Source organism: Ceratotherium simum, chromosome 8 (genome assembly GCF_057802395.1).
Source record: "Ceratotherium simum simum isolate JZ-2026a chromosome 8, ASM5780239v1, whole genome shotgun sequence".
NCBI lineage: Eukaryota > Metazoa > Chordata > Mammalia > Perissodactyla > Rhinocerotidae > Ceratotherium > Ceratotherium simum.
Window position 1 is genome coordinate 52,758,001 of NC_141907.1, and position 16,107 is coordinate 52,774,107.

The 16,107-nt window shown below is 33.1% G+C and overlaps 1 long non-coding RNA gene across 7 annotated transcripts in view; it reads right to left on the reverse strand.

Annotated features, from left to right (window-relative positions):
* LOC147916463 (uncharacterized) overlaps positions 1-16,107 on the reverse strand; it is a 255,346-nt gene that overhangs the window by 73,921 nt on the left and 165,318 nt on the right. Inside the window, exons 1-2 of one of the 7 annotated variants that reach the window (XR_015552930.1) lie at positions 6,674-6,712; positions 3,498-3,544 (exon numbers count right to left, since the gene is read on the reverse strand). The exons of 4 other annotated variants lie outside the window; for them this stretch is intronic. This is a non-coding gene — a long non-coding RNA (uncharacterized LOC147916463). Of the gene's footprint in view, positions 1-3,497; positions 3,741-6,673; positions 6,713-16,107 lie in introns of those variants that run through there. 2 more of the 7 variants (XR_015552933.1, XR_015552929.1) reach the window with 2 other exon arrangements.

Sequence of the window (16,107 nt, forward strand, 5' to 3'; positions counted from 1 at the left end):
TTAAGTGATGTGGCACTCTCTCACCTGCCAGCTAATATATTCAGTTTTAAAGAAGCTACTTTAGTGGTCTCAGATTACTCTTTAATGTTTTTTTAAATTTATTTGAAATTTTATACTCTATGCTCTTTGTCCAGTGTCCCCTTGTCTTTTTACTTTCTGCCAGGCAAAGATAGTCTCTGTCTTCTTATTTTACACAGACTCACATTAAGTCACATAGGCCAACTCAAACTCAATTTTAAGATGAGACCCTGCATGAAACAGGAAACTGCTCTGTGATACTTCCCACACTTTCCAATTGTCTTTTACCACCAGTCGTTCTATAGTCTTGAGTATACTCATAGGGAATGGACTTTGATAAAAAGCCATAAATTTCTAAGTATACCTAGGACAAGCAGGTATGGGACCTGCAAGTCATTTGTCTTGTTCTGTGCAAACAGATCCTCAATGCAATTTTTGATTAAGGTAATTGAATGGTTTCCCTGAATTCTTGAATAAAAATTCCTCATTAAATGTGTCCTCTCTTCCTTATGGTTTTTGTGTATATACATTTATTTGTTTATCTCAAGAAATTCCTTTTATTTTTTTATCATAACAACTGTGTCTCTTGGACCCACACTGGCATCAATGGTTGTCAGGATGTTGGCATTGTAAATTCACTTGCCTGATCAGAAGAGAGCCGAGATGTACTACACACAATCTAAAAGCAACTCTTGCCTCTTCCTTGGCGTTGTCTATTTTTAAGGCTGAAATTCCTCCTAGAAGCCCTTCTGCCTTTTACATATCTTCCCATTATAATCCTAATTCTTGTGCCTGTCTTTCTAAATTAAATAACTTTACAAAGCATAACTTTGTTTTGCAATTGTTTTCTGTGGAACTTACAATTTGACTAAATTGGTATTTTTAAAGGGAGCTTTAACCAGAAAAGAAGGAAGAATTTCAAATGTCCAATGGTCAGTCTATCTTAATTGTATGCTGAAGCTTTCAAATAAAACTCTGAGCAAACTCTGAACACAACTGGGCTTCTTAAAAAGGTTTCTTGACTAAACCAAAAGAGAAAATATCTCTGAATGATCTCTCTGAGGTTTTGCTTCTCTTATCCACTACTCCCATCTATCCTTCCCGTACTACATCCGTAACATATACTTCATCCACAGATTATACTGAGAAGAACGTACTGCATGAATTATCATTTCTTCATGATTATAATTTAGAGTCCTTAATTCATTCTAAATTAAGTTCACTGCCCAAGTTTCTTGAGATAGAGTTGCTTAATTTACTGTAAAAATTAACTTCTGGTTTACTGCAGAGCTACATTTAAGCACTTTTGAAAATCAAAGAAGATAGAGAAAAGTTAGACAAGAGTTTAGAATTACATTAGGTAGCAATGTCCCGGATTTACCAAACCTCTGGTAATTTATCTACTTGCTGGATTAATCAGATGGAGACAGATAGACAAAGGATATTAATTGGAATCTAATTAAAAGTCATATATAGCCTAAGATGCCTAATACATAAAAAGGTCTTGTAATGGCCAAAAGGTAGCAGAAAGCCCTATTTATGGCTATCTTTCCTTAATGGGATATTAAACAAAAATTCACAACTGTAAACAGCATGATAAGAAATTATTAACGAAATTATGAGGTGATTTCAAAACCAGACTACATTATAAGCTTTAAGTAATATTTGGATGTCAACTGAGCTGCAGAAGTAAGGGAGCCTCACCTCTATTTGTCATTGGTTAAACATGAAAAAGGTGATTTGACTTAGCAGATCTTTACATCCACAGAGCTATAATGAATAGACAAACCAAAATCCAAAAGAATTTCCTCACCTTAAAAATCAAACAACTGGCCCACGTTCAAAAGAACTAAATTACAAAAGTTCAACCCTTTCTTTGTCCTAAAGCCAGTAGATTGACAAATATGTCTGTAGATAATGCAAAAAGGAAGGATTTTGGAAAAAAACAATGCCCAACCCTAGCAAAAGTATTTCAAGGTAGAAATGCCGTAGATAAAACATAATGATGGCGCTTTGAGGAATTCCAGGGGTCCTCACAGCTCCCCATTTTACCTTTGGACCAGCACAAGGGAGTTGACAACAGTCATAGGAGAATGTAAACATAAATGCCCCTTGACTTAGATGCTATTCTCTAAAGCTTAAGTCCTGCAACATTTATCCATTGAAGAATGTAAAATCACCAATATAGTTGTAAGTATTCTCTCTGTCTCAAAGAATATATTTCCTTTGGTCCTCTTACCGAAAAACATTCTTTTTTTTATGTGATACCACTTTCAAATTTAATTGAAGAGATTTATTATGTAAAAGCATTGCCAAGCTAAATGTTCAGAAAACATTTTATTTTTAGAAGTATTTATTGGTTCCTCATACATAAGTGAATTAGAGTTGATCTTGGCAAAGCTGTCCAACTTGTGATGTCCTTAAAGAAAGTAGGGCCTCATCATTTAGAAGTTCCAAATACTCTCTGGACCAAAATTCAATGTATTATAGAATGACTAAAGGGAGCGGATCCAATTGAAATCCAAATTGAAAGCTTTCTTTCTCCAATAGCCTGCAATACTAAAACTAGAAGCAAGACTGGCTATAAACCAATATTGAAACAATCAGTAAGGGCTTAGCAACACCTTTCACCACCCTCCTATAATACCCATATTCTTCTGGTTTAAAAAAAAAAAAAGCTAAAAGTAGAGAATATAGATTTGAATAGGACTTAAGGACATTTTAAATATTGTTATTCATAAAGTTTTCTGTAGTACCTATCACAAATACCGTCCACCATAAGCCTTTATGATCAATTTTATGCTGTTATAGAACTCTGCTCATGTTTTTTTTAGATAGTCAATATCTGCTTGCATTCACTTGGGAAAGTCAACAGTATACTTGGACTATAATGTTTCAAAGATCTACTAAGACACTGTCATAACTTTCTTTTTTTATGTCATGGTTAGTCAACCATGAGATAACAAAATTCCCATAGAATTCCCACATGATGCACTTTGATGTGGTATGCATGTGAACTTTTTTTTCTTCTGACCAAGAAGAGTCTGCAAATGTATTTGCCTTGTTTATTATGATTCTTAGCTAAACAGGTTCATAAGAATTTTACTTAACACACAAGATTTTGTTGTCAAATCAAACTCACATGAATCAGGCATCTTACCCACTATCAGGCTTTAAAAAATACAGTCAGTCAAAAGATGCAGATGAAGTAAAGAGAGGTCTACTCTCTCTAGGCATTGAAAGAGCTCTCTAGGTCCTTCCTTTTCATATTGGACATGAGCCTCCCAGTCCAAAATAGATGCTGTTTTTAAGTTAGGTTTGTGGGAATATTCTTCACAGAATATGAGCATTTAAAGTATTAAACATTTACTGTACCAATGAGCTGTACAGCTTCTGTGACATTTTTCAAGCAGCCAAGCGTTATGGGATTCTATTTACTGTAATTCTTAGCAAGGAACAACCCCATAAGTAATTCTTACCTAGGGACATCCTGCTGAGGACATTTTAGAGATCGAGTCTCTTCCTCCTAGAAAATATCAGTAGTTGATTAATACCAAGGTCCACCTGATGAGGAAATTAAACCAAGTAACTTGTCTTCTCACTTCCCCCCTGGGGGAGGGTGTGTTCTACAGGTAAAAAGGGTGAATGGATCGCAGGCAAGTTAGTTTAATTAAGAAAATTTCTAGAATTAACAAGATATTACAGGCAACAGGTGCCAGAATTTTCAGTCCTTTCTAAACCCCTTTATGACCACATCAAGTTGATTGTTACTATATACAACCATGAAATTCAGAAGTGGAAGAAGCTTTTATATCCCATAAATTAAGTTCAGCATCAAAAATTGTCATAAATTCTTTGACTTACATGCACACAGAAAGAGAGATCACACACTAGTTGTCCTTATGCAATAACATGGACACATCCACATCAGAAAACCATAGCCTCCAAAGCCTTTCTTTAAACCCTATAACTATAGCATAGCTTTGCTTTTTGAAAGATATTAGTATAAAAGTAGCAGCATCATTGAATGTAATTTTAGGTAAACCCCGCCACTTGATAGTTCCTAATATGGTATAATCTTTGACAATAACATATCTATCATTTTTCTACTTATCATCTAATTACCCATGAAGTTTTGTAGCTCACATTTAATTATCCATTCCTGGAACACGATACACCACATAGCCTATTACTCTGACTGGAAGAAAGTCTCAAGTTACTCAAAGTTATCTATGCCACAAACCAATGTTTTAGTTTTAGCACTTGACAATCCACATTTAATTCTGTTTCTTTATGGGTCGTGTTTAAAGACCGAGCTAGGAGTCTTTAATGCTAGATCTATGTTTTCCCATCAAAGTTCTTGACAGAATTCAACTCCTATGTAAAATCATTCCAGGTAGTCAAGAATATGCCAGAAAGTTCAAAATAATAGAACCAATAATCATACAGCTAGTAGACATGCCTGTTACGTATTATAGGGAGTTTAAAATACTATGAAAAACATTAGCATGTGAGCAAATAAATTTACCTAGGAAAAGGTTAACCAATCCTCCCACTTGCCCTCTGGTTTCATCTCTATTTAGTCCTGCGCTATCTGAGAGAAATGTAGTTCAAGCCGCAAATGGGAGTCTTGTATGTAATTTTAAACTTTCTAGTAGCCATGTTTTAAAAAGTAAAAAGGAACCGATAAAATAAAATATAACCATAAATTTTATTTAACCCAATGTATCCAACATCATATATTTTCAATAATCAATATAAAATTATTAATGAGATATTTCACATTATTTGTTCTTACTAAGCTTTCAAAATTTAGTGTGTATTTTATACTTACTGAACATCAATTAGTACCAGCCACATTTCAAGTACTCAATAGCAACTTGTGGCTAGTGGCTACTGTATTTTATATTGCACAATTGCTTAACTTCCCCAGGTCATTTTCTTGAGCCATCAACTAAGAATGAAAATAACTGCTATACTAATGAACAAGAATGAATGTGTCATAATTGTATTTTGAAGTTTCCTTTAAAAAAATAGAAACTACCAGAAATGATAGAACTATCCTCTGAAACCATATAATGTGATAAAACTTTTTGATGGCATGATTAATACTGGGAAAATTCAACGTACTTTAATTCAGCAAGTATTAATTGGATTCCTATGGGGTATAAAGTATTAATTAATTAATTAAGGAAATATTTATTGGAGGCCTATTAAGTGGAATGTACCTTTCAGTTGTCAGAATATAAGCGAAGAACAAGAGAGACAAAATGTACTCCGATAGGGAGTTTTGGCAGCATAGAGGTAGTTATACCATGGGAGTTGCAAGGAAATGAGACATTGCCCAAGCATGCAAGGAGTGTGCTCTTTATTTAAAGAGAAGTAAAACATGAAGTACTCCAAGACAGTGTGAAAATGTCATAGTGAGAGCACAAGTGAATAAACATATTGAAAATAAAATGTCAGCTAGATAATAAAAAGTACAATGAAGAAAAATTTTTAAAAAGTGGATGATTCATTAGCTAATGAAGTGGTAAGACAGTATGACCTGCTATTTTATATAGTGGGACCAGGAGAGGCAATTTTGATAAAATTATGTAAATGAAGTGAAGAATAAATCATGTGACTATTTGAGGGGAGGATTTTCTAAGCCTAGGGAAATGCAAATGTAAATTAATTCCCTGGGCAGGGAAAATGACACTCTTCTCCACATTTTAAAATGTATTTTCATTTTTTAAGAAGGAGTAAAGATAGTAGAGATAGTCGTGAATTTGAAAAGGTAGCTAGGGGCCACATCATTCAGGTGTACCATGGTAACAACTTTGGGTTTTTGATGTTCTTTTTTTGTCTGAATGTGATGGAAGCTACTGGAGCATTTTGAGGAGAAAGTGATATGATCCTATATTTACTTGTGAAAAATAGAAAATGGGGGAGAATACTGAATTCAGGGACAGTTGTTTACAGTCTACTGTGATTGTCCACAGAAATATGATAGTTGCTTTTCTAGGGTGATGGAGGTAATAACAGTACAGAGTTGGGATACATTTAGAAGGCAGAGAAAATAGGGTATTTCCTAAGGGTTTGATATGGATTATTCAACAAACAGAAAAGTAAAAGTTTGAAAAACAATGGATACAAAGAAAATCTTAAGGAACCAAATCCAAGATGGAAGAAGCACTTCAAAATAGAGCATAGAGCCAAAGTAGAATCTGCACCTAGAGGTGAGGACCAGGTGGTACTCACCAGTCTGATTGAAATAGCAGAGCAGTTAGTTGGCCTGACATAGACTTTACCGAGTCAGGAAGAAATTGAAAAATCCTTTGATGACAGTGTAAGTGAAACGACAGACTAGAATTGGGAATAGTCTGAAATGCAAAATTACTTAGTTCTATAGAACACCCTCACCCCATACCAAAATTTTACTGAGTATGAAGAAATGAGTTGTTCAAAGTAGAGAATTCATGAAATCTTGAGCATTCTTACAGTGATTGGATTCTGATTCTGCAAGAATAGAAGGAGATATCTGGAATTAAATTTTCTCCTTGCTCAACCAGTAATTTGGTAAGAATCTCATCTCTTTGTAATGGTAGCACAAGAATTGGGAGGTTAATTATCCAAAAGTATCTTGACTTCATTAAATCCGTAAGGCTCTTACCTCAAACTTCTACACAAAAGGAAGGATGTGCACTGTCTGGGGGGGAAAAAAAACGAAGCATTGAAAAATATAGTTTACTTTTCATTGAGGTATATGTATAATTTCATATATTTATATGTATTATTTTTATATTATATAAATAATTATATATATTTATATTATATAGTTTCATATATTGATAACATACATACGAAATAAAATAAGAATAGGAGTCATACAAATAACCAGAAAATATAGTACACAATCAAAGGACAGATTAAATCAATGTAAGCATACTTATTGATGACTCAGGTTTTATACTTAGCAAACAAGGACCAAAATAAATAAATAAAAGTTTTGATTATAAATATTTCACTATAAATATGGATTTAGTGGATGAAATTATAGGAACTGTAGGACACAGGAGGATAAATAGGGAATAATATGAATAGCTTTAAGTCAATCAATAAATTCAACAACTTAAAGGAATATACAAATTCTACGAGGCTGGCTTAATTCTGAGTTAAGAAGTCCAAATTTGTCATTATTCAAGGTTATTTTGACTATTATAGATCACTTGAAATTCTACACAAATATAGAATCATCTTGGAATATTTACAAAGTGCCTGCTGAAATTTGAATTGCATTTCCACTGAATTTACAGATCAATTTTAGCCAATTTACATTTTAATAATATTGAGCTCTCCAATCCATACACATGGTATATCTCTCCATTTATTCGTGTTCTTTAATTTTTGTTCTGCAGCATTTTGCAGTTTTTTTAGTATGTATTGCACATTTTTTGTAAAATATATTCCTAATTATTTTATGTTATTTTATTCTTTTGCACGTTATACTTATAAATTTGATTTCTAATTATTATTTCTCAAATGTAGAAGTAAAATGATTATGTATATATACACTACACTTTCCCCATTTACTCAATAATTTTAGTATTTTTTAAAAGATTCGTTGCAATTTTCTACATGCAAATCAAGTAACTTGCAAATAATGAAAGTTTAACTCTCCTTTTCCAAAGTTTATGACTTTTACTTATATTCTTTCCTCATTACAGTGGCTGGGACCTCCAGTGAATGTTGAATAAAAGTGATAATAGATGACATTTTTGCCTTATTGACTTTTTCCTGATCCTAGGAAGATGATGTTCCATACTTCAGTAAACATGATTTTTGCTGTAGATTTATTTATTTATTTAGTTAGTTATTTAGTTATTTATTTTTTAGTGAGGCAAATTGGCCCTGAGCTAACATCTGTTACCAATTTTCCTCTTTTTGCTTGAGGAAGATTGTCACTAAATTCACATCTGTGTCATTCTTCCTCTGTTTTGTATGTGGGACGCTGCCACAGCATAGCTTGATGGGCGGTCTGTAGGTCTGCACCTGGCATCTGAACCCATGAACACCAGGCCGCCGAAGTGGAGTGCGTGAACTTAACCACTACACCCCAGGCCAGTCCTGACCTGTAGATTTTTTTATAGAAACTTTTCATGTTGAGAAAAGGCTCTCTTATTCCTAATCTTCTGAAATTCTTTTATATGATGAATAATGTTTAAATCTGTCAATATTTTTTCATCCATTGTGATGATCATTTAGATTTCTTCTTTACTCTGTTAATGAGTTATATTACATTAATCGATTTTCAAAAGTTAAACCAACCTTGCATTTCAGGGATAAGTCCCTCTTGGTTACAATACATCATCTTTTTTATATATTGCTGGCTTCTATTTACTAACATCTTTTTTTTTTTTTTTTTTTTTTTTTGAGAAAGATCAGCCCTGAGCTAACATCCATGCTAATCTTCCTCTTTTTTTTGCTGAGGAAGACAGGCTCTGAGCTAACATCTATTGCCAATCCTCCTCTTTTTTTTTTTCCCCCCCAAAGCGCCAGTAGATAGTTGTATGTCATAGTTGCACATCCTTTTGGTTGCTGTATGTGGGACGAGGCCTCAACATGGCCAGGGAAGCGGCGCGTCGGTGCGCGCCCTGGATCTGAACCCAGGCCGCCAGTAGCAGAGCGCGTGCACTTAACTGCTAAGCCATGGGGCCAGCCCACTAACATCTTCTTAAAAGTTTTTAAAGCTATATTCATGAGCTCTGCAACAGATTTTGGCTGCTGTAAAAATTAGTCTGACATTTGGACCTTATGAACTAGCAGATAAAATATTATTAGAAGTATCTGTAGCAGATAAGGATGCTGTATGGTAGCTTTGACAGGCTTCTAAAGGAGATTGACAGAACGGACCCTTAGGGTATTGGAGCAAAGTCATGCCATCTGTTATAGATAACTATTCTCCGTTGAAAAAACAGTTTCTGGTTTGCTAATGGGCTCTAAGAGAGACTGAAGATTTGAACATAATTCACTAAGTTACCAAGTAGTATGAACTATCTATTATGAATATGGTGTTATGTAACCCACCAAGCCATAAATTGGGGCATTTGCAGTAGTACTCATCAAGTGAAATTCAATATGGAGATGGAATCGGGTTTGAGCAGGTCTTGAAGCACAAGTAGCATGAAAAAAATGGCTCAGTCTTGTGAGCTCTATTCCCTCTGTATTAGCCATTTCTGATTTAACTCAAACATCATGTCACTCGAGGAGATTATCTATGAGTTGATTGTGGAAAAACAAATAAGGGAATGGTTTAGGGAAAATTACGTATAGCTATATCATAAAATCTGAAACAACTGATCCTGATTATCAAGAGGAAACAGGGCTTCTACTACGCACTGATTATGCTGCAATGCAAGGGAATTTCTGATCTGTCTATTAGTACTTCTTTGTCCCATGGCTTAATTTAATGGAAAGCTACAGGAACAAAAGACCATTTATAGTACAGACCCTCTGGGAGCAGAGGTTTGGGTCACAGCCTCAAGTAAAAGTCATAACCATTTTTGGGGGTATTCTTTGTTCCTTTAAAATAATTATGTTCTCTAAACTTGATTATAAACACTCTCAGGAACTTAAAATTTATCAAATCACTTTGCATCCTCGTGACTTTTCATGAACTTTCTTGGAAGTGATGACATCTCGTTTGATTCAGAGTAAGCACAAAAGTCCTTTGGGTGGATAATGAGCAAATTAAATGAAGATGGGAATAATTGTTAAAAAGAAAAAACAGTGAAAATTTCTTGTAGGATATGCTGTGGAACTCATCCATAATCTAGGCACTGACAAACGGAAAACTCATTTTTGGATCATGAGAACTGTAACGGTAGGTATCATCTAACATTTCCCAGCACTCCCCTTGGCGTGGAAGGCAAAGTACACCATAAATGTAAAAGAAAATAATATTCTAAATATCTCCCCTGTTATTATCAGGAATTGGCCAGATGTTATTTACTCTTGGAAAAATTCTTCTTTTGAAAATTCCTTAAACTAAGAATTCTAAAGACCAAAGAGAAAGAGAAAATACCATGTACTTAATTAATGTTGTTTCTCCTAAATTAATTTTCCAGTTTTTTTTTTTAATTAGATATGGTGAGTTGGATTTTATTTTCTAGTTTCACATTGTTTTGATGGTAAATTTTTCTGTTATGTTTTCATATGTTCATACTTCTAAAATGCATGAAAACAAAACACAAATGAAACTGAGTGGGAAGAGTCTGTCATTACTTATAGAAATATCTACTATTCATGCAGCCATCTGTTGTGAATGATTCAACTTTGAGACGTGATAAAATATGAAATCTTAATGTTAGAAAGTGTGCATTGCTCCAATAAGGATATCTGGTTTTGTTTTGTTTTTGAATTTGTATGTATCATTTGATAGATTGAGAAATAAAAACATAAGATTTCCTTGGATATTATTAGATTCATTCCTTTGTTCATTTTCAGTCTGTTTACTATTCATCATTTTCCTTTGCTCAGACTTGTCTTCAAATTAATGTATTTTTAGCATTGGGAAACAGGCTTAAATAAAATAATTTTAAACTTCATAAGTAGCAATGTCCAATATGAAAGATCTTAAAATTTAATTCATCCCTACTTTCAGATGGGCAACATTGTAGCTTTCTATTTATAACGTACACAAGATTAGAAATAGAAGACTCCAGAGAATCCTAATGTTTAAGAGGGAATGTGAGGTGGTGGGAAAAAGACTAGAGTGGAATTTGAAGACCTAGCTTCTAAGATTGGCTGTGTTTTAATTTACTTAAATTCTATGAACTTCAATTTCTTCATAGATAAATTTAGGAAATTGTAATATTTTTAATCCTCAGTCTTTTTCAACTCTGTATTTATTTGTTATCGAGTCTATTTCCTATACAGGAGATAATCCAGTAATGCAGATACACAATGAGGAGTTACAGAGCAGCATTAAGTAAAGTTGGCACGGGAAAGAACACCTAGGGTGATTGGCTCAAATTTCCAGCTACTTCACTTGTTAGGCCTTGAAGTAAATTACAGATATTTCAAATAAAAACAGTTATTTTTCCAAGAGCCACAGCTGAAGGCATATGGATCATTTGTTGGTTTTTTAATACAAATATTTAAATATTAAAACTTTCTCTATTAAGAGGCCTGCGTGCTACATTTTCTCTATTTGAGAAAATTTATAGTATAGTAGTCTGAAGAGAGAGTCAGACTCTTTAAGGATATTAAATTCACTTTACATGTAGAAATTAAAATAAAAAATCTTACATGAAGTCATTCTAAAGGAAAGAGAAAAAACTCTTGGTGTTTGGAATTTTGTAAATAGTAAACAAGTCTAGTTCAGATATTTTGTCTATATCTATGCACATACGCACTCACTGTACACACCCATGTAGCCAATGTGGAGGGGAAGTTATGTGATGAAACGCACCAGGGGAAAATTATCCTATCAACATCAACTGAGTATGATGAGACAAAGCTTTACTTAGCCAAAGCAAAAAGTAAGTTCACTAGGACAAGTAACTAGGATGAGGATAGAAATCGAGAATGTGTTCAATACAGAAGTTATTCTTTTAATGTCATAAATTGTCTTGACCTTCCCCTACATTTTTAGAAAATAAAACCTGATGTTTTATGGAGTGGCACTTGGACTCCCAGCCCCTAGCTTTCTCCTTTAAATGTGCTGTGGGGTTTTCTCTGTTATTGATACATTAAACAAGGCTCACGTGGATCAGCAGCCAGCTGAAGAGGATTGTCTTGGAGCTAGTTTCTAATAACTAAATGCAACCTGTCTTTTCATTCAAAGGACTCCATCCTCTTTGTTTAAGTATGTGTGTATTTATGAGTATACTAGAAGGAGGGATGCAGAGAAATGGGATAAATGACATTTCTCTTCCCATCCTCTATGTTCTCGCTAACGCATAGCTTTCAGGAGATTCCTGGTACTGTGTTTGTAGGACAAAATGGTATCACAAACCAAGGGTTCTCTTCATAGGCTTTTTCTATTTTGTTCTAGAGTCTAATTGGAGGAGATCACACTCTTAGCAGTGGATTATGGTTTGGAAAGTACTACAGAAGAAAATAAGCCACCTCTCATAGGAATTTGATGCAGTATATTGTTTTAAAATGATATTATGTGTATCATATGATGTACATAGTGTCAATAATGGTAATCCTGGATATGGTGTCTTCTGAAGAATCATAGAAACACAACTGTATGGGTTTGCAAGGACCTTAAATATTATATGATAACTTAATTTAACAACACATTTGAAATTGAACATATAGAAATCTCTGGCACTGGTTTGACTGAGAAACATGTGGTGGCAAAATGTCATCTACAAGAAGAGTTATTAAGATTCAGTCTTACTATTTTCCTGTAACTTTAGAGCTCTTTCCAAGTTTTTGTCTTCCTAACAACTACAGGCTATAGAAGGTAGATATTAAGCGTTACAGTGTTCTAACCATACTAGAATATTATACAAATCTGTTCTTTGACCATTTTTTTCTCCCCCTATATGCCACACAAAGTTATGCAAATAAGACAGAAAAACATTAAACTATTGAAAAAACATCATATAATTTTATTAATAGGAAATGCAGCCAAAATAAACTAAAAATAAATGTGCACATGTGCATAATGACTTAGTACTGATTTTTGACAGAACTGATATTTCTTACGTTTTCCTAATTTTTCTGACAGGCACATATCAAATTTGATTTTGTCTCTTAAATTACGTTGGTCTTTTGTCATAATTAAGTATCGCTAGTCTTCTCTTTAGATCTTTTAGATCTTTAATGCCTGAATGTAGGTCTTATTGTTAACGGTCATTGCTCTGGTTGTCACTAATATCTGTGAAATGTTAAGAGCACATTTTGCTTAACAGCAAAAACTTTGCTATATTGTCTTATGAAAAGCTCTGATTTTATAAAAGAGTATTTGCAGATAAGCATCATGCTGCTTTGAAAACATCTATTATGCCAAAGGGCCAGCTGGAAAGGAAACTAATCAACAGAAATGATTGTGACCATTAAAATAATCTGCTTTCTAGGGAATTAATTAGGTTGAAAATAACAATATAACATTATTAAAATTGTCTCATAAGACCCAACCTCTATGATCAATCTATCACATACTATCATGTTTTTCCTATTAAGGTGTCATTCTAATACTTATCAATATCTATCATTTACAGTCCTAGTATCTACACTGATTAATAATATTATAGTTTTTTCTTGGAAGAAATCCAAAAGACATTTTAATGATACCATTCCACTACTTCTTCTCCTCTTTCCCTTACAATGTTAGAGAACATAAAGTATATTTTAAAGGTAAAGAGATGTATAGGCTTGCTACTGGAAACTTAACAGGTGAAAATGCTGAAAGTATTGAGAATAGGAATGTATATAGAAGGAGATGAGAATAGGAGATAACAAAGTATTTTATTGGGAGAGAAGAAAGGGATTTTATTGTGAAAATCATGCATGCCATTTTTTAAAGTCTTGATGACAATCAAAGATATGTTTTTAGGTATTATGTCTAAAATTAAAATAAAGTTTCCTCATGGATGAGCCTTCCTTCATTAACAAAATTTTAGTGCCTCCTCTCTCTCAGGCAGTTTTACAAGGGATAAAGTATTAGCACAGAATAAAATAGACATATTTTTTGCTCCCTGGGAGTTTTTTTTCCAGTACAGGGAGGCAGATAATAAACAGAGATATTAGTTATCACCATCATAAGAAAAATATCAGATAAGAATAAGAGCTTTTCAGAGAATAAAATAGGTTGCTGTATACTGACTAGAAGGCCACATTAGAGAGGGGTAGAAGGGAAGCCTCTCTAAAAAGGTGACATATAATCTGAGACCTAAACGAGAGGAGCCAGAAATGTGAATATCAGGGGAAAGAATTTCCAGGCAGATGGAACAGGGTGAAAACGCTCTATTATGGGAAAACGTCTGGTAGGTTCAAGAAGAGAATGGGTAGACTGGCTAGAGGGTAGACAGCAAAGAGGGGAGAGGCAGGAGATATAGGCAGGGCTAGATCTCGGAAGACCTTTTTTTTTGGGAAAACATAAAAATTTACTTAAATTTACAAAAGAAATCCTGAATAAATAGAAAGAGAAGTCATGTTCATGGAGGAGAGAAATTACATAATTTGAAGTATCTATTATACTCATATTAATCAATAAATTCAATAAAATCTCAATTTAACAAATCTCAAACAGTGTTTAGGGTATTTGTCTAATAAACTCAAAGTTAACATGAGAGTGTATATGTGCAAAAGTGGCCAAGACAATGTTCAAAAATTAGGAGAACAATAATAAGAAGAACAAAAAGAGAAGTTGCCCTTTCTAACCAAATGTATTACAAAGCTATATACTTTAAAACAAGTGATATTGGCAAAGGAATATTTACTTAGAGTAAAATTTAAAAATTCTGAAAGAAACAGATTCTAGTATATGTGAAAATGACAGATTACTGAGGAAAAAATCTATGCTATCATTATAGGGATTGTAATATTTGTTATTTATTCAGAAAGTAAGTCAATTTGTATATTTGCTAGGTACAGTTCACAAAATTGAATTCAACAGGATTATTTGCTTAACATCTCCATGAAAGTATTAAGCATTATAAAAACAGAAACATACATAATAATTTCTACAGAAGCCAAAACTCCTTTTGCATGACACATTCATATAAAAACACTTGATAAAATAGGATTTGACCATGTATATGTGTGTGTATCTCAATTAATAGATAGAGAGATGTGTGTATGCAGGTGATATATTTGGATATTATATATCTAGAAAATCAAAAAGAACCAATTGAAAAACTATTATAAACAAGATAATTTAATAAAGTAAAATTTTCATATTGCAATGTAGGAAAATTAACATATAAAATCAATAGGTGTCATATCTAAAAAATAATCATTTAGATTATATAATAGAAATGAAGATTCCATTTGCAATAGAAACAAATTGCTGAACTATCTAGGAACAGCGTTAACAAGGAATGGGCAAACCTTCTATGACTATGTGAGGTTAAACTTTAAAACACTCTTAAAGCCCACAAAAGAAGAGACAAACCAATGAAAAAGATAGTATATTCTTGGACAAAAAGCCTCACACCCTAAAGATTTCATTTTCTCCTGTTAGTTTATAAATGTATCAGGATCATATTAAGAATAGCCACTTTTGCTTCTTCACCTGAAGCAAAATAAGATTATTTTAAAATTTGATGAAAATTTAAACAATGTTCATTATTCAGAAAAACTGAGGAAAGACCAATAATGGAGGAGTAGGTATACCAGAGATTGAAACATTTTATAAAGCCTCTATTATTAAGGCTGGATAGAATTTGTTTATAGATAAATGGAAAACCTTGAAACAGAATAGAAACTCCAAAGAGATACCTAAGATTTACAGAAACTTAGTATTTAATAAAAGTGGCATCTCATATCATTAATGAAAATATGGCTGATGTAGCAATAATTAATTAGTCTTTGGAGGAAAAGACCTATTGGCCTTTTTGTGCAAGGCAAAGCAAAATAAAACAAACTGTAAATACCACAAACTATATCAAAATGACATGACAAACTAGGAAAAATTATTTACATTACTTAAAATGAGATATCACTAATACAAAAGTCTGTGACAAATTGAGATGGAAATGCCTAACAATATTAAATAAAAATGGATAAAATATATGAACAATCAAGTCACAGGAAAGGAAATTCATATTAGCATAAATACATAATTGGGCACTTCAAATACTTCATAGAAAGAGAACTGCAAATTAAAAATACACTTAAGTACCATTTCTCACCTATTAGGTTTGCAAAAAACCAATATTCTGATAACACACCTGTTAGTGAGGCTGTGAGGATACAGAAACTCTAATACATTGTGGTGGAATGTAAAATGGTTGTAACCCATATGGAGGGGAAAATGGCAAAATATAACACAATGACATTTTCATTATTTTATACTATAACCAAATTTCTAGGAATCATATCAAATGCAAACTTGATAAATTATGAAATGATGCATCTACAAGATTG